Below are 26,322 nucleotides of genomic sequence, written 5' to 3' on the forward strand. Positions count from 1 at the left end.
TTGATTCTTTGCTTCAGGCATTGTCATTTTGTCTTAATTCCTGCTTGGTGGTTATATAAGAAAACTTAAGAGACCATCACTTGGTAAAGATTGTGCACAGGAAATACCTACAATGAATATCCACTATCTGGTCGCCAACGCGCCTTCACCGTAATCGCTTGAGCGTTGTCCTAGAGATGCTTTACTGACCATCACTTTCTGAACTTTTATGCAATGCCCTGCTAGCACATGCAATCGCGGGCGTCTCAAAAGAACATGACTCTTCTCCAAGTCAAGAATATGCGCGCAGCTTGTTCAAAATCACAACACTGCTGCCACGCTCAACAAATCCCGAGGCAGCACGGTGCTTATGATACATTACTCAGTTAAAGAAATTTCACGCGAGCACATTATTCTCATTTGATTTTGGCTCAGTATTGCATTGTACGGATGCCAGGAGACACTGCTCTCGCATTCATGTTAAAGTTCACGTTTTACCCAGGCGATGTGCAAATAAAGCATTGTGTGAAGAGTACTCGTAATGTGTGCACGTTCATCCTTTTCTTCTGCGCTTCGCACCAACCCGCGTGTCCGGGCTGGACGGCGTTCCCACCGGTTGCATTAGTCACAGCTGGTCTTCGCCTACTGCTGCACTCGAGACTGCCAGCTCACAACACAGCACACACGACCAGTGGAACCTTCATGCTCTGAAGCCTTCCCTATTTTTTGTACAAGTCGTTGTCCTGTCACTGCAGAACAATCCAATCATCTTCTGACCTTAAAGGTAAGAGCGTATGACAGGGTTCGTAGCGGTCCTTGAAACCCTTGAGGAATTTGATACTAGCATTTTCAAGGCCTTGAAAACCCTTGAATTTTTTCAGGTCCTTAAATTTCCTTGAATCTCGTCAATAGGCTTCGGTTCAGCCAGTTTTAGCGGATTCCGCTTGAACGTCTGGCAACTATGTACTGGAGCCAGCAAGGCATCCAATCCAATCCACTCCTGTAGCTACTGCGCAGTACGACAGTTTGGCGTGGTTGCAGCGGTAGCGACGACCAAAGCTAAGCCGGTGTAGTGGGAAAGATGGTCTGTGGATAGTCCAAGTCGTCTTCTGCAGCTGCAATACGCCGGGAAAATGCAACTTCCAGCACGCGTGGTTAACCGGTGCTGCTTATAAAGAGTGGATTTCTCCGGACACATCGAACTCGCATCGAGCTAAGTGCAAGGTATGTGCAAAAACATTTGACGTGTCGTCAATGGGGGAGTCTGCCCTCAAAAGTCACATGAAAAGTGCAAAGCATGTGGAGAACATGACAGCAACCACAGCTCATAGTACTGTGCGGAGCCACTTCACAGCTGTTGAGAAGCAACGCGTCGAGCCAACTCCTTCAAGTTCAACGTCGTCGGATGTGAGCAGCCTGTGCAAAGCTCATGAGAGTGTGGTCGACGCAGAGATACTGTGGACCCTGAAAATGGTCACGGCGCACTACTCCAAGGCGCGTCACGGCGCGTTGATCATGGCTAGGGTGCATAAGCCCATCATATTTATTGTGCGCTAATGAAGTGAACGTGTCTACGGCAGTTTGATATGCTGTACGTTTCATTTTGAACAGCTACAGTATTGTTATTCATTATGACTACTATCAGAGACGTTTTGTCCTTGCGAGTGGTCGAGTGTACGCTGGTGTGTGCATTCGCGCCGGCACCCATCTTTCTATAAAACTACCATGACACTCAAGTTGATGCGTGTTTGTGTGCAGCATGTTACATCATCATAGGTAGGAATCGCAAAGGTTGCCTTACACTTAGGTGTTCATGCAGCTCGTTTGGTAAAATTTAAACTTGCGGTATACACCTGCAACATAAATTGCCAAATGCGGTTGGAACTCGAGCACTTTATGCCATTCGTTAAATGTGAACTGTATTTTCGAACGAATATTTCATGGCTAATTGCGACCGAATCGCTATACCTTACTGTGCGGGCGCCAATTCGGTCATTCTTCTGCTTTCTTCTAGTTAACATATTTTCTAAATATTTTCTAAAATATAAATATTTTCTAAATATTTTCTAAAATATAAATATTTTCTTCTAGTTAACACTAAAATTTTGCTTTACAATGCTTCAGTGTTTTTGATTCTACAATACTGCAACCTTGTCTGGGGCACAACTACAAAGAAATCCCTAACAAAATTGTACTTACTCCAAAAAAGAACTATGCGCTTCATTGCCAACGTTCCACGCTTATTTTCTACGAAAGATCTGTTCATAAAGTTTGATACTCAACCTGTGTTCGTTTTATTTGATTATTGCTTAATTTTAACCTACAAGTCATACCTAAAGTCCAATTATTCTATTATGCTTTCGCTGGCTGATTTGGATGTAAATCGCAGTATTCCTCATACTAGGCATAAGAAAAAATGGCATGTCCCTACACCTCGAAACAAATATGATGAACAATCGTTGGAACATACTGTGCCAGTCATGCTTAATAAGCTTACAAAGGCCGATTTTGATCCCCTGTGCAACTCTAATCAAGAAATAAGACTATTTTGTCTGTCGTACCACAGAGATTTCTAACATTGTACATAATATATTTATATTTCTTTCTTTCCTTACCCTGATGTTTAAGTTGTGTGGAACATGGTACGAAAAAGCGTATACATGTGCGTATAGAGACCAGTTTACATATACTTGTGTATGTGGCATGAAAATGTATATTCTTGAAATCTGCATTTCCATTCATAGGCACAGATTTTCTTGTGTGTACAAATATAAATATATATTGATGCTTACAAAGTTTCAGTTTTTTTTTTATTGCAAATGTATTGTTATCGCATATTACTTTGTTTTTAATGTGTTGCGCCTATTCTTTCTTTGCAATGTGTTGCTGTCATTTGTAAAGGGGGCAGGACCTCTGTCAAGCTGTAGTAGCTTTTTGTCCGGTCCCCTCGCTTTCAAGTGTGAAGAGAAATAAAAATTGAATTAGTCGAGGCGTTTGAGCACCATTGATTTTACTGTGCTTGTTATCACTATGTTTAAATTTTGTTTTCGTTTATTAAATATTCTACCCACCTCGCACAACCTTCATGTTGAAACCTTCTTATATTTCACTTTTTTTCAAACATAAACATATTTCCGTTTTTTTTTTTCGTTAGACAGCCTGTGATGCTCAAGTGAGAAGTAATGCATTTTTAGCCAACCAGAATCATTGATACTAATGGCCATAGTTTAGCAGTACACAATGATAATTTAGTGACAATAGTTTCTGACATTTTAGATATAATCATTCCAATGTGAGCAGCCTGAAGAAAGCTTCATTAGTTGCATTTGAAATCAAATTTATATTTTAATTTTATTTCTTACAATGCACCATGCATGAGCGCAATTCAAGCATGGTTTTGACACATCTACGATGTGGAAATTGCATATAATTTCATAAGGTTGCAACTGTGTTCGTCAAGATTATCAAAAAAGTTTTTCTTGTAACATCTCTAGTTTGTGTACATCTGGCTAGTTTAACGTTCCTGTCACACAGGCACCCGCAAAGACCGTTTAACTCCCTCGTCCTATTGACAACGAAGATGCGGTCCGTGTCACACGGGCACTCTTACACAAATGAAGGTAAACGGAGCATTTAGCAAAGGTATTCAGCGATCTCCCTTCGCAGTGAAACGAGGTACTCTCGTCCCCAGCAGTTTAGAGGTCAGACAAAAATTTCGAGCCCTAAAGTGGCCACAGCGAACACGGACGCCCTACACACTGTGCCTCACCAGTAGCGCCGGCGGGCGCCATTGAAAACAAATATTTCGTCGATGTGCGTGCTTGTGATTGTCGCCGTGTTGATGTTTAAGAAATGACCGACAACGCTGCAACATCATCACCTGCCTCGTTGGCTGCAGAAATGAGTAATGGGACCCCACCAAATCTAAGAGTACCCTGCAGCGAAAATGACACTTGGGTGTTGATTAGAATCTGGGAGGACCACCTTCCTGAGCGTCGAGGAGAAAAACACAACGCCAGAGTGTATGACACCATTGTCGCCGCTCTTGCACAAATGGGTATTTTGAGAACGCGCCGACAAGTGCAAAACAAAAATTGACATCCTCACGCAGAAGTACAGGTGAGTTCGCAGACTGATGAATGCATACAGCAGAAAAGCATGTGTGTTCCTAACAGGTGGTGTGTGGTCGTGTGCTAACCCGTGTAAGTTTCTGTTGGCACTTCCCATTGATGCTATTGCACGAAGCACATTTCGTTACAAGGAGTTATTTTGAGGGGCTAATTCTGTGTAGATATTCTATCATTGCGTTGCGTGATTTCTGCGTGTCAATGCTCAACTTTGTTTATCTGGAATGAAGCAATAGCAAGTACAGCTCGTGCGCATTATCTGGCTTAAAAAAAAAAGTGCATTCGGGTCACCATAAACATCGAAGTATTCGACTGATTACCTGCGTACGCATCCTATCTTATCTTTTAGGACTGCCATATATGTGAGCATTGGTAAGCAACCTAGGAAATGAGCTATATGATTGAGTAAAGTTGCGTGCACGAGCTACTAGTCTTTATTCAGGTCTTCATTCTGAAACATCAAAAATAGCTTGCGGTTGCCTTGCAAACATTGTTCACCGTTTTCATTTTTTGCATGATGCAACAGCACAGGCTTGCACGTCTACGCAAGAAAATAAAAAACAAAAGTTGCTAACTGTGACGTGGAGCTTGCCACGAATGTATAATGCAGCCCACCCACCTGCTAGGAAATGAACGGAAAGTTACATAGCAAGTCCAGAGAGAATGTGGTTATACATTACATCACTGCTTTTCTAATGGTAAATTGTGTTATCAGGAAAGAAGCCCGGGAGAAAACTACCGGATCTGCACCCAGTGCCTGGCCGTTTTTCGTGGAACTACACAGGTTTCTGGGCACACCGCCCATAAATGACCGCTCTCTCGTGCAAGGGAGTTGCCCTTCACCAAGGGGAAATGTCGATGAGGTATGTAAATCATTTGTATAAGATGTCATTACGATAATAACTAAAAATTGTCGGTGCCACGACAAATTGGCGATTGCAGAATGCAACCTAGCAATTCAACACTCCAAACTTAGCTCTAAATTGTAATGTCAATTGTGATTATAGACTCCACTCAAGGGCATTTATTATCTACAAGCAATGAAAACAATAAAAACACAGCATGGGATGAAACTATTGCACTAATGTGCCCTCAAAGAACAAGATTTTTGTCGCAACTAAAGCTTGGAGTACGTCTCTCTGAGGTTAATCAATATGATTAGTTCATTTTTTTACATGCTTCATTCTTGCGACACTTCAAGAGTGTGCAACATCATAAATGCCACATTAGGCTGAAAGCAGCTTGATGTTGTGGAACACACTAACAGATTTTTGTCTTTCAGATTATTCGGAGTATATCGGCGGGGTCAAGTGTGTCTGCAGATGAAAACGGGGCTACTGAAAGTTGCTCCTCGACAGATGCCTGCAGCAGTGCCTCGGACCTGCAGCAGGATCCCCAGCCTAGCACCAGCCAGGCTGGCACCAGCACGAGCCAGACACAAGGGAATCGTCGAGCGCAAAAGAGAAAGCGGATGTCCGCTAATGAAAAATTTCAGAGTGCGCTGCTTGAACAGCAAGCGAACCTCATTGCAGCACTGAAGAATGCCACGCAGGTTGAGCAGGGTCTGCATGAGCGGCAGGTGGCAACACAAGAAAAACTCGTGGACCTATTTTCAAAATATTTCAATAAATAAGTTTCTCTAATTACCTCAATAAACATTTGTTTCTTTCAGGCCCCTATTGTTTGAGTAGTATACATACTGATGTGTTCACTGGTTGAACTGCAGACAATTATTAAGGGCACAACACGTTGTTATTATTACAGACACATTTCTAACATAAAGATCAGTCTCGTCTCGACCGCCGAAGAGAGCAGACGTGTTTTTCGGTCGGTCCCCGACCGGTTTTCCTGGAGGAGCACGCGAGCGTCTAGTGAGGCGCCGTACCTTACGGGCGCTTCCATGCTTCCATTTTTTTTTTTTCTCCCCCAGTTTTTTATTTTGATAGCTTTTGCGCACACCCGTGCGCCGTTTTAATTTTTTCCTCCCTCCCTTGTCCTATTGAGCCATTTTTTGTCTCAAGCCCTGTTCAGGGCTATCAAGATATTGAGGAAATGTAGAGCCCTCTCATCTCCCCTTAGTTCTTCTTTTTTTTTTTTTAATCTGTAATGACCTCGCCTAGTACGGCCCATCGCCTCTACCAGTAATGACGGACACCCCTTCTAAGGACGCTCCTGACGAGATCACCCTCTGCGCGAGCCTGCATGCTACTGCAACGAGCCGCCCCAGCTCACCCAAACAATCGCCTGCGGCCCCGATGATTACCCGGGCTCGTAAACTGAAGGCTGCTGCCAATCGTCTTCAAAAGCACTCATCTACCAGCACCCCAACTTCTCGGCCCCATGTACGAAGGATCGGGAAACTGTTGCCACCACGCCGGCGTCAGGCACCAACAATCAAGGCCGCCACCACGAAAAGCGCGAAGCTAACGGCCGCAGACGAGGAGGCCGCCGCCGCCATTTCCTTAGTACCACAGCCTTCCCAACTCCATCTTGTACCCACACTACAAGAGGGAAGCAAGGCTGAGCTGCAGGACTACCAAGAATCGGTCGCATCAACACCGGCAGACAGCGAGGAACAGGCCAGTACCGATTCCTCCTCGCCCACATCATCCTCCTCTTGGGAGCACAACACGCCTCCGTCCTCCTCTCCGTCCCTGTCGCCCTCCCCAAAGGGTCTGGCCCTTTTCAGAACCGGAATCTGCGCTGACGGACCAGGCCGCCAACGAGCAACACAACAGGCGTCGTTTGCAGCTCCCCCCAAGCGAGCGCGCGCTCACTCTGCGCCGCCGGCAACCACTTTCTGCCCTTGCCTGCTGGCTGGGCAAGCCTGCCGCGCCGGGCGTCAAGAAGACCTGTTCGGAGAGGGGTGTGCACGTAGTGCTGTCTCTCCCCTTTTTCCAGGCGAAGGAACGCGCATGACCTCTACTGGAAGGGCAACCGAGGCAACATTGGAGTCTCTTGCGCAAGCGGGAGCCTCCCAGACCGCCACAGGAAATCCCACCCTCCTCGAGCCTTCCCCACCTTCTTCCGGTCACGCAACCCGTCCGACCCGTCCTCCAGAGAGAGCGGCCTCTCCGGTGTCTGATGGGGTGGTTTGTTTACCTCCCACCTCCTCGCCACAACAACAGCACTCTCCTCCACTCTCCCGCTCAAAGGAGAGCACGGGCGCGTCGTCTGCTACGGCCGCAGCTCCTCCGAACTCTGCCGCTAGCACCGCGCCACACCCTCCTTCTGCTTTCGGCCCCATGCGCCCACTGACGGTGGACGCCTCTACCGAAGCAGATTATGAAGAGGCCCGACGCAAGCATCAGCAGAAAAACGGATTTCCGTGCCAGGCATCAACAGCTACAAATGCCCCTTCCAGTAGGCAGCCAGCCAGTGCAGCTCCCCCAAGCAAGGGAAAGGGGCCCCGCCAGAAACCAGGTCGCCGCCAGCACCAACTCGATATTATCGAACACCTGGTCGCGAATGAGCCCCGCCGCACCTCTGCCACCATCCTCTACCGCCCCAAGGGCAGGAAGAACAACTTCCTCTCCCTCAGCCGCGACGCAATTGCAGCACAGCTCTCGAAGGTGCCCGGCACGAAGCGTGTGCGCATTAACTTCAGCGGCAACGTTGTTGCGGTTGACACCACACCCGGAGCTGACACCTCCGCTCTCCTGGCAGTGGAAAGCATCGGGAATGTGGCTGTCAACGCCAAGACCGCCAACAAAGGAACCTGTACCGGCGTACTTCACGGCGTTGACGCGGCTTTTGACGAGGAGGTCCTCAAAAACAACATAGAGAGCTCTGCTCCCATACTCTCTTGTGCCCGTACCGGACGCAATGTCCTTCTCCGATTTGTGGGTAACGCACCGCCACCTGAGGTGGCGTTATTTAAGCAGACCCGCCCTGTACGTTGTCGTCGTCGCCGCCCTCATGCGACGTGCACCAGCTCCCCACGCTGTTCGCGCTGTGGCGGCGACCACGCCCGCGCCGACTGCGTTGCACCCGGCCCCAAGTGCCTACACTGCGGCGGCCCACATCCCGCCACCGAGCCCCGATGCCCTCGCTGGCAACACGAGAGGAAGGTGCTAGAAATCATGGCCTCTGCGGACCCGCCCCTCTCTCGTCGTGAGGCCGAGAGGAACCTTAAGAGCGAGGGAAAAGCCGTGCCTGCTCGAGCACCGTGCACTGGTATTTCCTCGGTAGTGCAACCGGGCCGGACGTACAGCGCGGTTGTTTCGCCCCCGGCCGCCGAACCCTCGGCCCCCGACTGCGAGGTGCAAAAGGACATGGTGATTAGTGCCCTGGCCGCTGCCGTGCAGGCCCTCATCGGGACAATACCGCAATCCGGCCCTGTGTTCGAGCTGTGCAACGCGGCCCTGGCCGCCCACGCTGCCCTCAATCAACATGGCTAGCGGCAAGGTGTTTCGGCCGCGGATTCTTCAATGGAACGTTCGTTCCCTCCGCTGCCGTCACGCCGAGCTGTCTACCCAACTCCTCCGACGCGAATACGACGTCTTGCTGCTGCAGGAAACCTACGCTCGCGTCGGAACACTCAACCTACCTGGTTTTGTCGGCTATCACAGCACCACGCAGTGCGAACTTGAAGAGTGTAGCGCAGTCCGGTGCAGCGCTCCCTCGCATCCTCCCGGCACGTCGCGGGCTTCGGTTTATGTGCGCGCCGACCTCCCTCACGCTGCAGTGGACATCGAGGACATTCTCTGTGACACCCTCGAGGCCGTCGCCCTGACTGTGCGCATCGGGAGCACGGACACCAGTGTCGCTAGCGTGTACGTGCGCACATCGAACTACTCGGCACGCTGGGACACCCAATTCGTGTGCCGCCTCGCAGACCGCCTAAATCGCGACGCGGTCATCGGTGGCGACTTTAACTCTCACCACACCTCGTGGGGCAGTGGCGTGACGAACCACCGTGGGCGCGACCTTCTCGATGCCGTGCAAAAGGCCGGACTGCTCGTTATAAACACGGGTAGCTGTACTCTCGCGCGCCGTGGTGTGTCCGACAGTGCCATCGACCTGACTCTCGTGGGTGGTACGTGTAAATATGAGTGGCAACGTGCACCGGACTCTCAGGGCTCCGACCACTACCCCATCGTGGTCACACCCCCCTCAGCTTACATCAGGTACACTCGGACCTACAGTGTTGTGAAGTGGACTCGCTTCAGAGAACTGTGTGCTAGAGTGCCAGTCTCTGCAGACTTCTTCACCGCGCTGGCCGAGTGTCACGACGCAGCTACCACCCACTGCACCGTGCCTGCGGGCACCCCCGCACCAGACATCAGCCTCCTCAACCTTCGCGCCGCGCTTCGCAGGGCGCAGATTGTGGCGGTGCGCTCGCAGAAGGCGGAACATTGGCGTGCCTATAACTGTATTGACGCGGTGTGCCGCAGGCACGCCAGACGCCGTCGCAACCAGAGCTGGGGGAGCCTCTGCTCGTCACTAGATGACCCTCAGAACCACGCCCAAGCCTGGCGCATTTTCGCTGCCGTTCTTCGCACCAGAGAGCCTCGCTGCCCGGTTCTCTGTGTTGCTGTTGCAATGAAGATCGCCACGCAGGAATTGGCTGAGCTGCTGGCAGACAAGTTTGCCCCTCCTGCTTGCCCACAGCCTCCACAGGGACTACCACCTGTGCCTGCACTCAACAGGCCTGAGCTCTTCGCTCCCGAGCGGTACTTTCCCACCAAGGGCATTCTGCTAGAGATCCGCGCATTGTGCACGGAGGAGTTTACTCTCAGCGAGCTGACCGCAGTGCTCAACAACCGCACGAAGCGGTCTGCCCCGGGAGTGGACGGCCTCACCTACCAGGTGCTGCGCAACATTGACCCCTCCACGCGGCCCTGGTTGCTGGAGGCCTACAATGAAGTGTGGCGCACAAGTCAGGTGCCTCCTGGCTGGAAAGAGGCGCTCGTGGTGCCCATCCTGAAGCCACGGAAGCCGGCCACGGAGCTTTCATCCTACCGGCCAGTGTCACTTACCTCGGCCGCAGGGAAAGTCATGGAAGCCATGGCATTGCGACGCGTTCGCTGGATTGCCACCGCAACCAACGCATTCCCTCCCGAACAGAGCGGATTTCGCCCAAGGCGCGGTACGTTCGACTCACTGGCCGACGTGATCGCCACCCTCGAGGAGGCCAAGTACCGCGGCGATTACGGCATCCTCGTGCTGCTCGACGTGAGAAGTGCGTTTGACTGTTTGCCCCACGCATCGATTTTGGACGCACTTCGTGACCTCGGTGTGTGCGGGCGGATGTTTGACTACCTGGAGAGCTTCTTGGGCGACCGCACTCTTCGCGTTCGTGTTGGCTCCACAATCAGCGGTCCCCACTCCGTCACCGCAGGCGTACCCCAGGGCAGCATACTGAGCCCTTTTCTGTTCAATCTGGCTCTTGCCAAGCTGCCCGACTACATCCCGTGCAACACGGCGTGTGAAGTGCATGTGGCGATTTACGCCGATGACATTGCGCTGTTTGCCTGCGGCCCCGGTCGCCACCGGGCAGCCCTTCTCGAGTCCCTCCAGGTGGCCATCGACGCGGTTGACGCATTCCTGAACGGGGTTGGACTGGCGCTCGCCGCCTCCAAGACGGAGGCACTGCTCGTCCACCCGCGAGCGTCGACACGCCGCTCCACGCCTCGGCTCTCACTCCGGGGCCTCCCCATCGAGTGGAGCACGAAGGTGCGCTACTTGGGGGTGACCATAGACCACCGGCTCAGCTGGCGACCGGCCGTCAACGATCTGCGGACGAGCAACCGCAAGGTACTCGGCGCCGCACGCAGTCTCCTCGCGCGAGGGCACGGCTGCACCCCTGCCCTTGCCCTGCGAGTCTACAACGCAGTCGCATCGGCACGCGTGATCTACACTGCAGCAGTGGCTTCGTTGAGTGCTTGCCAGCTAGCTGCCTTGGACGCGGACCATCGCAACGCCGTGCGGGAGTACTACGGACTTCCCCAAACCTCCCAGGTGGGCCCCACGCTCGCCGAAGCGGGGGAAACTCCCATCTCCCTGCGGGTGACCCAGCGGACACTAAATCATGTACTGCGGCTGAAAACCACAAGGCAGGGGCAGCTCCTTGTGAACAGGCTATATGCTCTACCTCACTCATCCATGGGGCAGCGGGCGAGTGAGCTCTTGACGGTTGTGCCAGACATGCAGTACCCCAGCTGGCTGGCTATTCCACCCTACCGCCACACCCCTCTGGTGATCACCAAGACCATTGGCGGCATCAAAGCGAAGGCGCGCACCCCGCTGGCAGCGATGCAGCAGGAGTGCTCCGCCCTCCTTCACGAACAGCTGAACGGCCGGCTGCTTGTTTACGTCGACGGGTCAGTGCTTCGCGACGGCTCCGCGGCCGCCGCCTGCGTTGTGCCATCAGTCGGCGCGGTTCTCAAGTGCCGCCTCCCCTCCCTCGCCTCCTCCACTGTGGCGGAACTCGCCGCTATAAATTTGGCAGCCGATTTCCTCAGTGAGCGAGCACCCATGAGCGCTGCAGCCATCATCTGCGACTCCCGGGCGGCCTTGGCCGCGATCTCGCGCGAGGAAGACGGCAGCCTCCTTGCGCAGAGAGTTGCCCGGAAGCTGCACGCCGTGCAGCAAACGGGGTGCGACCTTTCGCTGCACTGGGTGCCTTCGCACATCGGAATACCCGGCAACGAGGCGGCCGACTGTGCCGCGAGGGATGCGCACGACCCCGACACCGGCGTCACCAACTTCGTGTGCTCCGCGGATGCCGGCCGTCTCCTCACCGCCCGCTACGTGCGCGAGCGTCATCCCGACCCTCGCGTAGCAGCTGGAAAGCCGCCGCGGCGGCTCCCTCTCAAGGGACTCCCAAGACGAGACTGCGGTTTCCTTCTCCGTCTCCGCACCGGAGACAACTACACCGCCGAGCGAAAACATCGGCACTCCGGGCGTGGCAGTCCATACTGCATGGACTGCGGCGACCTGGAGACTCTGGACCACCTTTTGCTTCATTGCCCGGCTGGTGACGCGAGCAGACAGGTGATGCTCGCAATGTACGGAGCTCTCGGCCTGCCTCGGACAACAACTGAGCACCTCTTGTTCCCGAACAGTGGCCGCGCGCATATCAAGCGTGCCCTTTCAGCGCTGCTCGACTTTGTAGACGGAAGCGGACTGCGTGAGCGAATTTAGAGAATTCGCGCCCCGTGATTTTGGTAGACGATCTGTGCGTCCCCTCCTTCCTTTGCTCGCTCTCTCCTTTCTCTTTCCTCTCTTCGCTCAAGTCTATTATCCCCCATTCCCCTTCCCATGTGAACCACTGCTGAGGTGTCGCACTTAGCTGCAGACAGTTGCGGGGTTCACTTTTCTTTTCTTTTCCAATTTTAAGAACCACTTCCCCCCCCCCTAACATAAAGACCAAACTAAACTTGATACCCAATTGATGACAAGCCATAACTTTTCAAAATACGATCTCGAGTCCTTCCCGATTTCCCAAAAAATGTGGCCAAAAAAAACTATGTATATATGTACGGCAGATCTTCAACAAACACTAGTTACTAGAGAGTTTCTGTCTGTGTGCCGTCGTTTCGTCCGTGTTCACTAGTGCTACCCTCCCATGAGTGATATCAATACATGATCAAAAAACGCTCAACGCCTTGCTATTTTTGAGGAGGGCCCCGTTGCGGTGGTCTAAAGGCCAGGATATTCGGCGCTGACCCGCAGCTCACGGGATCGAATCCCAGCTGTGGCGGCTGCATGTTGAATTGAGGCGAAAATACTGTAGACTCGTGTGATCAGATTTGGGTGCGTGTCTCATATTCATATGAAGGTTTTGGGACGTTCAACCCCACATATGAATCAATTTTTGTGGAGGTATTCTTTTTTGAAAAACAGGGACATGTTGATAGCTTGATTGATTTGTGGGGTTTAACGTCCCAAAACCACCATTTGATTATGAGAGACGCCATAGTGGAGGACTCCGGAAATTTTGACCACCTGGGGTTCTTTAACGTGCACCCAAATCTGAGTACACGGGCCTACAACATTTCCGCCTCCATCGGAAATGCAGCCGCCGCAGCCGGGAATTGAACCCGCGACCTGCGGGTCAGCAGCCGAGTACCTTAGCCACTAGACCACCGCGGCGGGGCATACATGTTGATAGCACCAAAATAGTTTTGATGACCCTTATGAATGGCCCCTGTTAAAAGTAATGCATGGACATGATTTTCTTTTTTTTTTGGCACCCGAGGAATATCAGATCCTGTAAATGTGCTGACATAGAGAATAGTCACCACAAGTGCCCACCTGGGAAGATTCACTGGACTATCTAAATTACTAGTGACCTTGATTTAGGAGATAATGAGGTGTTCCATGCAAAGTCTTTTCATGCTAATTTGGATTTTTTTTGCTTTCCCATAGTAGAGTATGTTTAACTCTAAATTGTCAAACATTTGTTCTAAAACACATTGATTGCCAAACATAGTCAGTGCATGGTTACCTAAGGTTTCAAAATAACTACTACATTCAATGAAGTGCAGGATATTTGTAAACAAGCGTTTTTGTGAAATAATTTGTCTCAGCAATATTGCCTGAATGATGTGCAGAACGTGGCCCGAATATTGTTGCAATGTTATTCAATGTTTCATGAATGTTGCTTGAATAATTCAGCAATGTTAATGCAATGTTTCTTGGCAATATAGTAGTGGGAATGTTACTAAAGACAAAAGGGAAACATTATCCAGGTTTCAGTAACATTAAAAGGCAAAAGTATGACAATGTTGCAACAAAATTTTGTGCTACCAAGGTAATTTGTATGCAGGTAGGGAATCTCCAATGAGCCCATGTCTGCCAAGCTATGGGCTCTTTGGTGATTGCGTACCTGCATACAACGAGGAAGTTCTTCAAAACATGGGCCATGACGTGACCGTTTTACACACGGCCTGCTGGTCAATCCTTCCTTTCCTTGGAATAGAGCATCACCTGACAGACTTGTCTACGACCCAGCAGAAGGCTCGCATGGGGTGCTAGAAATTAAGCGTTCATATAGCTTCTGTGAAAAAAAGGGAGAACTTGCCACTGCTACATTCTGTAGCAAGGTGACAGACAGTGGTCCAAGGCTGAAGAGGGAGGACTACTATTATACGCAATTAGTCGGCCTGATGAGAATTTCTGGGCTCCGCTGGGGAGACTTAGTCGTCTACGGAATAGATTACATTTTGATTGAATGGATCCAACTGAATAAAGCTGAATGGAATGGGATGATATATCAGCTGAACTACTTTTATTTTAATACTCTGTTGCCGTTTACACAAATAACTGAGCAATAAGTCTGCTATTTGGCATGTATGCTCTCAAATGAGCGTATTTTGCTGCTATTGTGATTTGCGTGATGTCACATGGGAATCTTCAGTGACACTTGCCAGCTAGTGCATTGACATATGCTACATCTCAGTGTGCAGCCTCAGTAGCACTTGCTCAAAAATAAGAAAACTAAACGGTGTTGTTAATTTGTCATTTTCACTGTTAGGCATATCATTATAAAAAATTCTATAGTTATGCCCCAAATTAAAGTGACAACTGTGCTCAAAATATTCTCTTGAAGTTGCGTTTAGCGCTAATACACGCATGAAAAAAGTCCTCGACGGTGGCCTGGACATGGAGCCTTCTATTTGTGTGCAGTGAAGCTGACAGAAAGCTAATATGCTGAGACCAGGTAAAAAGTGCTGCGATTGTGGGGCAGGCTAAGCAAGAAAGCTGTACAGAGACAATCAGCGTTTTTTGTCATATAAACAAAAGTGACAGTAAAAAGACACTCGAAAATAAATGCTGCTTGCTTCTTCCCATGGGGGGAACCCGAGTAAATGTGTTGCAGAGTGGGAGAGAGAGATATCGCGTCATTATCATTTACGACGTGAGATCGGGTACATCTATACTAAACAGTCTGTCGAAAAAAGATGAGCCGCCATACCCATGACGAAGCCCACCTGGCCATACCCATGGCGAAGCCCACCTGTCAGAATGCACTGCTCTGATCTTAATGATCATTGCCACTTCTCATATTCACAGAATTTGCATTATCCTCCGTGCCCCCGCAGTGAGGCCTCATGATGATATATTACAGTTGCTGTAAACACTAAGCACACAATGTTCGTCACTAATAGTTTGAGGTCCAAGTCAATCCACGTCGAACAATCTGGGTTTCCTCTTGCGCCTGGTTTTCCAGCGCTGCTTCCGACACTGGTTCCATATCCGCACCTTCAAACGCATCGGTTTCGATGGACTTGCGCTTTCAATGATCAGTTTTCGTTGGTAGAGACATGGCTTCTTTTGCGAAGTTAAGGTATAGCTCATTATGAGAGGTGTTTTTTTTTTTTTTTTTAATTTCTTGCCTTGGCTGTGTTCACCTTGGAAGCATCATCCTTTTGCGTCCACCCTGAACTTTATTGCTTAATTTGCCACTGTGGCCCAGTCTCGATGTACTTAGTCGACAGTGAAGTAGCTTGTACGGTGCGCATTCTTCTCCCCCTTGATGTTTGCAGCTTACTTGTAGAGGTGTTAGGACTAATACAGGCCCCTCCTGTGCCCTCACAGTTTTTCTCTTGCTTCTTCTCACTTGAATGCGTCTTCATTTGCGCATGTCATACATTCATACATTTCTACGCGTGGCTGCGAGGACTTTACATCTGAATCTGTTGGCATTGGCTTGCACCCATTCTTAGTATCCCATGAATGCTTTTTTAGATATTCAAGTGCGATGAATATCTCGTAACTCATTTACTGATGGATGCTCAACGTTTATTAAACCTTAAATGTTGGCGCTTTTCGACAATAGAACTTTCTTCTTCCATCATGTGCACTTGAGTTGTTGTAGCTGTTGTGTTGTTTGCTTCATTGACAGTGTACGCTGACAACAATTCTAATGACGTGGGCCAGTTCCTTGGAAATAGCAGTTGTTCTGTGCGTGCTTGGACGCTTGTTACGGTGACGAAATCGTCGACTTTCCGGCTTCCAGCACGTTCAGCCATTCGTCGTGAGCCTGAGTTTTCTAGCTTCCATAGAACAAGATTGCTGCTCAAAAAACAGAGGCTAGATGGTGGCGCCACAGACGAAGAATGCTCGTTAGCTTGTACGTCTGCCCTAATCCTTCGCCTCATGGCAAAGTGGTATTCGTCAAAGTGCTATCCGTGACTAATGCTTCGCAGCATGAAGCCTCAAGCATTGTCGAGATGTCATGCTTCTTGATCTGGTTCTCGGGAACGATTTGGATTTGCACATCAGCTTCATCCAATGGCGGCATCATGACAGTCCTCCAGGCTTCAAATGCAGCCAAAAAATCTTAAAGTCCGCTTGTTCTCACTTCTGAAGGTCCCGTCTCCCGGGTTTCACGGCACCAAAATGTAAGAAAATGACGAGCCGCCGTCCCCATGGCGAAGCCCACCCATTGCCCTCTTCTTTATTCTGAGTGCACTGCTCTGATCCTAATAATGATTTTCACTCCTCATTTCCACACAATTTGCAACAGGGTCGATCAGACTTATGACAACTTGCACTTCCCTTTGACTTTACACGTACGCTGTGATTTTTCATTGTTTAATCACGCACAGGAGAAAGCACACACAGGCACTACGTTGGAGGTCAAAATCAAATCCAGTGCCATATGTACGAGGTGGTCAGTGAACGGTTGTGTATTGCGAGTAGTCTGTTGAACGCGATAGTCGGCTGCAGCAATGGAACTGGTTCGTCTATTTCAAAAAGGGGAACAGCGTCTTTTGTAAATATTGCTATAGGGTAAACTGGTGGGTAGTGGAATACTAGCAGGGGAAAGCCGCAGGACAGAGAACGAGAAAGACGAAGTGTTTTGAGAACAGAGACGCTGGTGGCAATGGCTGCCAGATTAAACCCATGTTAAAGTGTATTTCGCCTTTGTGTGTTTAGTGGCCATTACATTTGGTGGCAGCACTGGGATTCGGCAGCATGGAATGCCCGAAGGACGACTTGTCGACGGACGCACTTGAAGATATCTCGGCAATGTATGACAGAAAGAGGGAGGCCTTGATTGAACAGGTGCCCTTTGACTTGACCAGTAGAAGGAAGTATACTGCTCTTGCCCCCCACTCAGTTGTAGTGGTGGGAACTCGGGACGTCAGAGACCAACGTGTGGTTGCACAGGAACAAAGTCATGTTCGTTTCAACAATAAACTAAGCGTGCGCCAAGATGAACCAATGTGCTCTGTCGGTGGTGTGTGTAATGTTGAGGAGGACCCATACGGAGAACGATGTCGAAACGAGTGCAACAAGGTGAAGAAAAATGCGAAATGCCACCTCTCCGCTTTGTTGAGAGCAGCAGTTCAGAGAATCTGGCAAATGTGAATGCCACAAGCGGAGAAGCACGACACAGACGCCGAAGAAAAAAGAAAAGAAAATTTGAGAACTTTGCTGAAGGACATTTTCAGAGCCTGGCATTTGCTTCTTGTGAATTTCCATCACAGCTGGGACCAACACAATGACTGTGGGAGACACATCAAAGAACCTGCGCTCTAAGCTACGGTGTCAACCATGGAAATCAGAGCGATAGCCCAAGCCTCTATTTCACTCACTTCAAATGGCTTTCCGGGAATCACCGAAGACAGGTGGCTATGGGACCTCTGCGTCTAACGTTGGAATATCAGGGCATGGTAAAGAGGCGGAAAACATACGTCACTCTCATCGTGAGCTGAACAACATCAAGTAGGGACCTGCTCTTCAACAGCTGGTGACAAGTACAATGATCCTGGCAAAAGCGCCGAGCCAAGAGACAAGTTACGAGGACCAGGTTCCCACTTCAGAGAACACCATTGAAAAAGCAGCGCAACGGGACAGTGCGTGGTTCATGAGCTGGCAGGCGAAGTCACGTACCGTGCGGCACAAGATTCTCCCCAAGCTCACGGCTATTGACAACAGCCTTTTATCCCACCGTGCAAGTTTTCCACAACGGCCTGTGTGAAGACGGTTCGTCATGGCAAAGACCGTCCGCTGCGTTATGTGCAGCACCATGCACTGCACCTTGGTCAAAAACATAAGTAGAACTGCCCTCAAGGAACAATTGTATCGCCCACTATCTCCCCTTCTTCCACCTGCTCCTTTCTCCCTGGTGGCAAGATGTTATGCGGTCAACTGACGGGTAGTGGGATACTAGCAGAGGAAAGCCGCAGGACACAGAATGAGGAAGACGAAGTGTTTCGAGAACAGTGAGACTGGTGGCAATGGCTGCCAGATCAAAGCCGTGTTAAAGTATTCCACCTTGGTGTGTTTAGTGGCCGTTACAATATTGTGTCCTTTTCGCTCCAGCTGCGGTTAGTGTGTGAGGTCTGCCCTCAGGCAAACTTGTGATGTCGAAGTTTGACAACTGATAGAATGCGATTGAGGCTTTTAACGAGAAAATGAGCATGAGAAAAAGTCGTTTCACAGAAACAGTGTCTTTAATGAGGACAATTTTATAGCAGTTTTAGGTGGAAAGTAGAACCCTATTGACCATGTTCATTACCACGGGCTGAGAGAGCAAACAGCCAAGAGTAGAAAAAAACTTACTCCTGTTATTACAACGGTAGTCTGCTGTGGAAGACAGGGAGTTGCTCTTCGAGGTCATAGAAATGGAGGGCGAATAGATTTGTCGAGGGAACCTTAGGTTACGTGCATGCAACGGGGATGATTCTCTGAAGAGCCACCTCAAAGAATGTGGCACTAATGCAACTTGCATTAGTTGGAGAATCCAAAATGAGATTATCTCAGCATGCCATTGCATTATTCTACGAAAGCTAGTTTCTAAAGTGAATGCTGCTAAATTTTTCGTAGTATTGGTTGATGAGACAGCCAATGTAGCTGGTGTTGAGCAGCTTTCGATTTGTGCACACTACGTGCACACGGAAAAAATATTTGGGAAGAGTTTCTGCAATTTGTTCCTGCTACTGACCCAATTGGAAGGGGCCAGGCCGATACAATTTTCAAAGCTTAAGGAATATATGCATTGCAACCGAGTACGCGAGAGCTCAAGGGTATGATGATGCAGCTTCAATGAGTGGTGCTTACAACGGCATTCAAGCACTTGTGCAACAGCTGTGTGCTAACGCCATTTATGTTCACTGTGGCTCTCACAGCCTTAATTTGAGTCTGTCGAGTGCATGCTCTGTGCCTCAGATTATAGATTGCATGGGTACCGTGGCGAAAGTTAGCGGGTTTTTTCATGCGAGTCTAAAACGCCAGGCTGCTCTAGGTGAAAAATTGAAAAGTTAATACCAATAGCTCGTGTGACACGCCTGGAGTCACTTTGTCCAACGAGATGGGTGCAGAGACACGATGCTCTGAATGTGTTTGTGAACATTCTCCCCACCGTTTCGTCTATTCTCCAAGACATCAGCGAAAGCTGGACTGATCGGGAATCTTCGTCCAATGCTCAGATCCTTCTGAGCGTTTTGCAGACGAGCGAATTTCTTGTTTCTCTTTTTGTTGCAGAAAAACTTTTCTCCATAAGCTTGCCGTTAACCAAATACTTGCAAACCGTCAACGTGGATGTTTCCTCCCCTCTAAGGTTGGCTGATGACGTCTTGTTTACAGTGCGTGACCTTAGATCATGCACCCAAGAGATATTTCATGAACTTTTTGAACATGTTAAGTCAGCTTTTGAAAAGCTTGGTTTGGTTATTGAAATGCCAAGGCTTGTTGGTCAGCAAAGGATGCGCTCAAATGTGCCTTCATCGACACCACAAGAGTACCTCTGTCGTTGTGTATTACTCCCATTTCTCGAAGCTTTCACAGAACAAATCAATGAGAAATTTCTGAAGCACAAAGCATTCTTACTAAATTTGAAATTATGCTTCCTTTTTTATTAAGTCTGTTACCTAGCAAGGGCGATGAAAATGTGATGCACATTCTCTGTGAGAGCTACAATTCTGATACCGGGGACTCTGTTTCGTCTGCTGTGGGGAGCTATATCTTTGGTACAGTAAGCTTCAGCAGCTTGAGAAATGCCGAATGGGTCCTCTGGAAGCCCTGGAATCCTGTCCAGGTGGTATTTTTCCTGCGATCCAAAAACTACTTCAAATTGTGGCTACTCTTCAAATTGTGACCTCGCACTTCAAATTGTGACCTCGCACTCGTAGCCACAAATTGTGGCTACTCGAGGAAGATGACCTGTACATAGGCGAACCTGATGGCACCGATGACGGGGAGGACCTAATGCATGACCTGCGCAGTGCTGGAGTGAATGTGCCTGCCACGATGACATTTAAGAGCTTCCCTCGTGCTGACGAGGACATTCTTTCGTGCGTGGAGCCCACAGACGAAGAAATGCTTCACCAGGTTGTGCTGCAGCTGGAGAGCAGCTCAGATGACGACGATGATCGCTCGCAACAGTTGCTCGCAACTTCAAAACACGCCACAGGGCAAACAAATCATGGCATGGAACAATCGAGTTCACGAGTGGTTGGGGCACGAGGAAACGACCTCAGCGCCACCATGGCGAGCCCCGCTGAGCGCGCGGAAAAAACAGCGCCGTATCGCCAGGCTCAACACAACCATCAGACAACTCTTCAAAAAAAGGCAGCGCCTTCGCAATGCTGACAACACAGTCGACATCTACAATGACGCGATAATCACAGACAAACAAACTAGTATGGCCTGGGTTAGCACATCTGTGTCCTGCCACAATGGTTGCCATAGTTGCCAGCTTCCCGGTGGGGCACCCTTGACTGCAGAGTTGTTGGCCATACGGGGAGCCATCAAAACTATTACGATTGACGTAGTGAACACTACAAACAAGAATGTTCCCAATATTTATTGTATACTGACAGGTTTGTACGAAGCGATGACTCAGCTCACAGCAATAACTACTGAAGACATCGTGGCCAATGACACAAGAGAGAAGCTAAAAAGATTACAAGACTACGGAATCAATGCGGAAATTTTGTTGACACCAGGCCATATTGGCACAGATGAGGGAAACGAAGCCGTGCAAGCGGGTGGGCTTGGTTATTCATTCATTACCCCACACCTCAGTTCATCACCAAACCAGGCAGACATCCTCGATCCCTATCTAAAAATGATGCGTGAAGGCTCTTCTAACAGAGCCTTTATGAATTATATTCGTGTAAAACTTGAACCGACAGTAAACGAAGACTTTTACAAGCTACACCAGCACCTCTGTTAAGCGACAAGTGCGCAGTTACTCGCCAGCAAGAAATATTTTTGAACAAAATTATGGCCAATGCAGCATATACACCACATGTACTTAACAAATGGTTTGGAGCCCGACAAGCAATCGGTAACACTTCTCCTCGATGCCCACATTGTCAAGAAATATGCCAAGGAGACTTACACCACTTCATTTGGGTTTGCTCTGCTTTCTCGCAAGGACAAACACAACCAACACTTGCCACGCGACAACATAGTAAGCTTCGGCGTTGTGCTACAGTGTAACGATGAAGCTCAAAAAGCACTAGCCATCTAGGCTAGTACAAGTGGCCTGTTTCGAGTGGTCTAAAGGAGGTCAACCAACTTGGGCGAATGCGACTTTTAAAACGTCTACTACAACAGATGAACACGAACTGATGTAATCTTAGTATGCTCACGCTGTGAACTTAATAATGCCTTTCTCCCATATTCTCAAACTGCGGCCCAGAGCCACCCTTTTCTTTCAATAAAAGGTTCCATTCATTCAACCATCATCTTCCGTGGAAAAGACAAAAAGGCTAAAATAGTCACAGATTGGAATTACACAATCGGGGAAAAACCCATTGAAGCGACTACATGTACTGCTACATGGAAATAACTAGAGATCGAATTTTGCGGTACACTGGCAAAGAATGAGTCCGTGTGTAAGAACCTGGTGACCTTGCTATATCGCCTTGCCAAGGCTTCGCTAAAGCCTCAGCAAAGGCTGGTGGCATTGAGATTTTATCTTATTCAAAGACTTATACACAAGCTGGTCTTGGACCTAATTACGGCGAAGATGCTGAACCTTGCCAGAATGATACGGACGGCGGTGAGGCACTGGCTGAATCTTCCTCATGATGTGCCCCCAAGTTTCTAGTATGCCCCTATCCCAGTGGGCAGACTGGGAATACTTTGCCTGCACACTATGATTCCACGTGTGCGCATTAAACGTTTCAACGGCTTGTTGCACTTGAAACAATACCCATGTGTGGCAGCCGCAACTACAGAAAAATGATAGAGGCATCATGCCAGGCAGAAAGCCTGGCCCACTTAAGAGGTCAGGAGCTACTAAACTCGAAGGCATCAGCCAAGTATTGGACTAAGCAACATCACCAGAGCTTCGACAGGAAGCCTCTCTGGTCCTTTACAAATGCTACTGGTTGTACACCAAGGTTAGGAGAGGGTACCACCTTTTTGTCAGGAAGAGAATTCATAAAGCTTGTCAAATTTCACATCTCAGCGATGCCGACGTTAACCAGACTGAAGCGAAGTCACGATGTTCCTGTATCGGGTAGAGATGGGTGCGATGCAAGACAGCCTATAGAGATGCCTATAGACAGCCTATAGAGATGCCGTTTCCTCCGTCCCACCGGTCTCAAGTGCTCCCCATCGAAATCTGAACTTCTGCTCTACAAGAAAAGACCCCGAGGCGGCAACCACCGTGACTGGAAACCTGCGTCTCAAAGTGAAATACGGCTTTTCACTAGTGACGGGTCCCTAGTGCCAAGAGTGGATTCGCTCCGAATATTGGGAATGTATATCGAGTCCAACGGCGCTAACGGAGCTGCACTGAGACAGATCACTACCAAGACAGAAAGTGCTCTCGGTCTCATCCGGAGGATCACCAACAGACACCGCGGAATCAAGGAAGACAATCTCATCTGCATCATACATGCACTTGTGCTCTGCCACCTTTCGTACTCGGCGGCCATGCATAATTGGCATGTTGCAGAAAGAAGTAAGCTCAATTCCCTCATAAGAAAGGTTTTCAAGCTCGCGCTCGGCTTGCCTGTAAGCACTGGCACTGAAAACCTTTTCAAGCTCGGTGTTCACGATACACTCGAAGAGATAATCGAGGCGCAAGAGCGCTCACAGCTGCTCAGGCTTTCCGGAACAAAATCGGGCCGCAAGATACTCGATGATTTGGGCCTCAACTCTATTGACCAGTGCCCCGATTCCATGCAGATTCCCAGAAACATCAGGTCTCAGCTGCGCATCGCACCCATTCCCCGCAATATGCACCCTGCGCACAACGTCGGTCGGCGCAGGGCCAGGGGTAGAGCTCTGCTCGAGCACGTCCGTAGCAACCCCACTGATGCAAGCTTTGTGGATGCTGCGTCATATGTCCAACAAGAGGCATTCGCTGTTTCCATCGTCGACTCAAATTCCAGGCTCACTTGCTCCGCCACAGTACGCACATCGAAGCCCGTGATAGCCGAACAGGTTGCAATCGCGCTGGCTATGCTAGATAGTCGCAGAGAGTCAATATACAGCGACTCCAAGGCGGCTATCAAAGCCTACGAAACCGGGATGGTAGCCCCTCAGGCCCTCCGCAATCTCCAAAGCGTCAAGAGTATCACGCCCCATTCTCTCACTTGGTTTCCCGCTCACCTGGGGTCGATTGAGGGCCCTACCTCTAACCCGAACGAGGGCGCACACGAGGCCGCGCGAGGACTCACTGACCGCGCTGCCTCCACAGTCCCTCTGCCTCGCTGGGAACCCTTACTTACGTTCAACGAAATAACAAAGCACTTCTATCTGTCAAGAAGGGTATTCCCTCTCCCACACCCGGCCTTGTGCAGGGTGCAGGCAGTCACCCTAAGACTATTGCAAGCCAGTGCGCATCCTAACCCTGTGGTTCTTCATGCCATCTACCCTGAACGGTATCCAAGTGCGGATTGCCCCGCTTGTGGACTGTTAGCCACATTCAATCATGTGTTGTAGGAATGTGAAGCCATCGGCCCCGCCCTCAGCGAGGACAGCCTCTTACGCAGCCCCGAACTTAAGGATCAAACCCTGGCTGTCCGGAGTGCCCGTGAACGGGCCGCCAAGCTCGGCTTGACGGTCCCAACGTGGGATTAGCCGGGTGGCGCGGGGTCTCCCCTGCGTCTTCTCAGGACAAAAATAAAGTTTTAATCAATCAATCAATCTAGAGATGCCACAGGACGCCCTACCAGAGGCTTCAAAGGCTTGATGGGATAGTATGACACCCGACATCTCGCCTGAAAAAAAAAAAAAAAAGATGGAGGGTGCACTAGGAACACCACTACCGCACATAGCAAAGTAAAAAAATTCCAGATTTGTTCATCCATCGAGACCAGCAAAGTGTCTTACCAGACATGCAAGTTGTGGAAACGCGAGTGGCTCTCTCAGATACATATGAGATGAAATGGAACAATTACTTTTCCCAGAGACCAGCAAAGTGTCGTACCAGACGTGCAAGTTGTTGAAACGCGAGTGGCTCTCTCAGATGCATATGAGATGAAATGGAACAACTACTTTTTCTAGAGTTGACAAAGCAAGTAAACACCACCTGCTCTCCTGTTGTAGCGGCTGTCACTTTATCCTATCGAGAACATGGGCCAAAGAGTCTGTAAACATACTGATGGATGTCAGACTTGGCCGCCATGATTTGGAGATAATGTCCATTCAGTGCCTGCAGGGTGGCCTGAGGGCCTTTAGTGTACATCAAAAAGCAACGGCGATACGACCTCGCCGCCTTAAGCGAACTCAAACAGGTCTGGTCTTAATCGCTAGTTGCAATTCCCGACATTTCATAAGTAACGATTGTCCGCGTTCGGGTCCCTCTGCCCATTCAGAGTGTTCATCTAACACTTGTCTGAGGGCTGCCTAACTCTTTCAGTAGGTGCCTGTGACGAAGCAGGGAAAGCGAGAGCAGACGACGGAGTGGCCGATCGCTGGAAGGCGAGAAAAACGAAGGAGCTCGGGCTGCAGAGAAGATTAAGAAGGGCGCGCGCAGGCGAGACAGTTTTTTTTTTGGAACGCCGGCAGAACGGGCGGCAGGTTGTTGGAGAACCCGCATCTACGCGCGAGGTTCGCATACACAGGGCGCCTGTCTTCGGGACAGCGAGCGCCTCACGGTCCTCGCCTGGCAAGACCTGGGACGCGGCCTGCTGCTCTCGGAGAACCCGCACCTACGCGCGAGGTTCCAGATTGTCCACCGCCGTCGAGACGAGCGTCGCAAGGTCCTGGCCTGGCGCGGACGAGCCCTGTCTGGCTACCGGCTACCGAGCGACGGTTCGTTCACTCGGCCCTTAACCCCTGCTGCTGCTACGTCGTTGCCACACCGGACATCTACCCGACGACGATTACGTCATCACAGGGACTCAACCAGCCCACAGCCTCCTGGTCCCCAAGCACCGCCACGTGAGACAATTGACTAGTAGTGTACGCTGCCGCTTTATGTATTTCGTGTGTGTATGCTGTCAAATACAATTGTAGTGTGGTTTGTTAACGTCAGATACCGTCTCCTCCATCCGCAACGCGTCACACGCTCTGCGGCGCGACGAACCTCACCAACAAACATCACATCTGGCGTCCGCGCGACAGGACCGCTCTTATCCTATAAAAGAGCAGCGCGTCGCTTATGCGGGTCTGACGGTTGACGATGGAGACGGACAAGCTCACAGCAATTGGAAAGGAACTGGGGTTGAGCGGTCCAGGGCTAAAGCAGTGGATCGATGAGGAGCGCGTACGTGAACGAGAAGCGCGGGAAGTACGTTTAGCCGAACGCAATGCGGCAAAAGAAGCTGATGCCGAGGCACTGGCGAGGCTACAAGCAGAAAAGGAGGTTCTCGAACTAAGGTTGAAGCTCCGAGAGTTAGATGCGACAACGGGTAGCGTGACTACAGGTCAATCAGTAGAGGGTCCGCACATGGGTTCTCCTCAAAGCTACGAAAGTCCGCACAAACTCATACCGCCCTTCAACGAAGTTCGCGACGAGCTGGACGCGTACATCCAGCGCTTTGAACGCGTCGCCAGGAGCCAGGATTGGCCGCAAGACAAGTGGGCCCTTTCACTGAGCCTTTGTTTGACAGGTGAAGCGCTAAGTGTTGTTGGCAGAATGGCACCTGACCATGCCATGGATTACGCAACGTTAAAGAAAACGTTGTTGCAGCGCTTCCGGTTTACAGAGGAGGGCTACCGCACTAAGTTTCGGTCGGCGAAGCCTGAGGACTGCGAAACGGGTCGACAGTTCGCTGGGCGATTACTAGGTTATTTCGACCATTGGCAAGAGATGGCCAAGACCGAACGGACGTACGAAGCTCTACGA

The 26,322-nt window shown here is 49.9% G+C and overlaps 1 protein-coding gene across 1 annotated transcript in view; it reads right to left on the minus strand.

Annotated features, from left to right (window-relative positions):
* Positions 1 to 12,611: 12,611 nt before the first annotated feature.
* Positions 12,612 to 26,322, minus strand: part of LOC142785409 (uncharacterized) — a 28,849-nt gene continuing 15,138 nt past the window's right edge. Inside the window, exon 3 of the mRNA XM_075883891.1 lies at positions 12,612 to 24,898. The gene's annotated coding sequence lies outside the window, so the exon portion shown is untranslated. The remainder of the gene's footprint in view (positions 24,899 to 26,322) is intronic.

This window comes from Rhipicephalus microplus, unplaced genomic scaffold (genome assembly GCF_043290135.1).
Source record: "Rhipicephalus microplus isolate Deutch F79 unplaced genomic scaffold, USDA_Rmic scaffold_21, whole genome shotgun sequence".
NCBI lineage: Eukaryota > Metazoa > Arthropoda > Arachnida > Ixodida > Ixodidae > Rhipicephalus > Rhipicephalus microplus.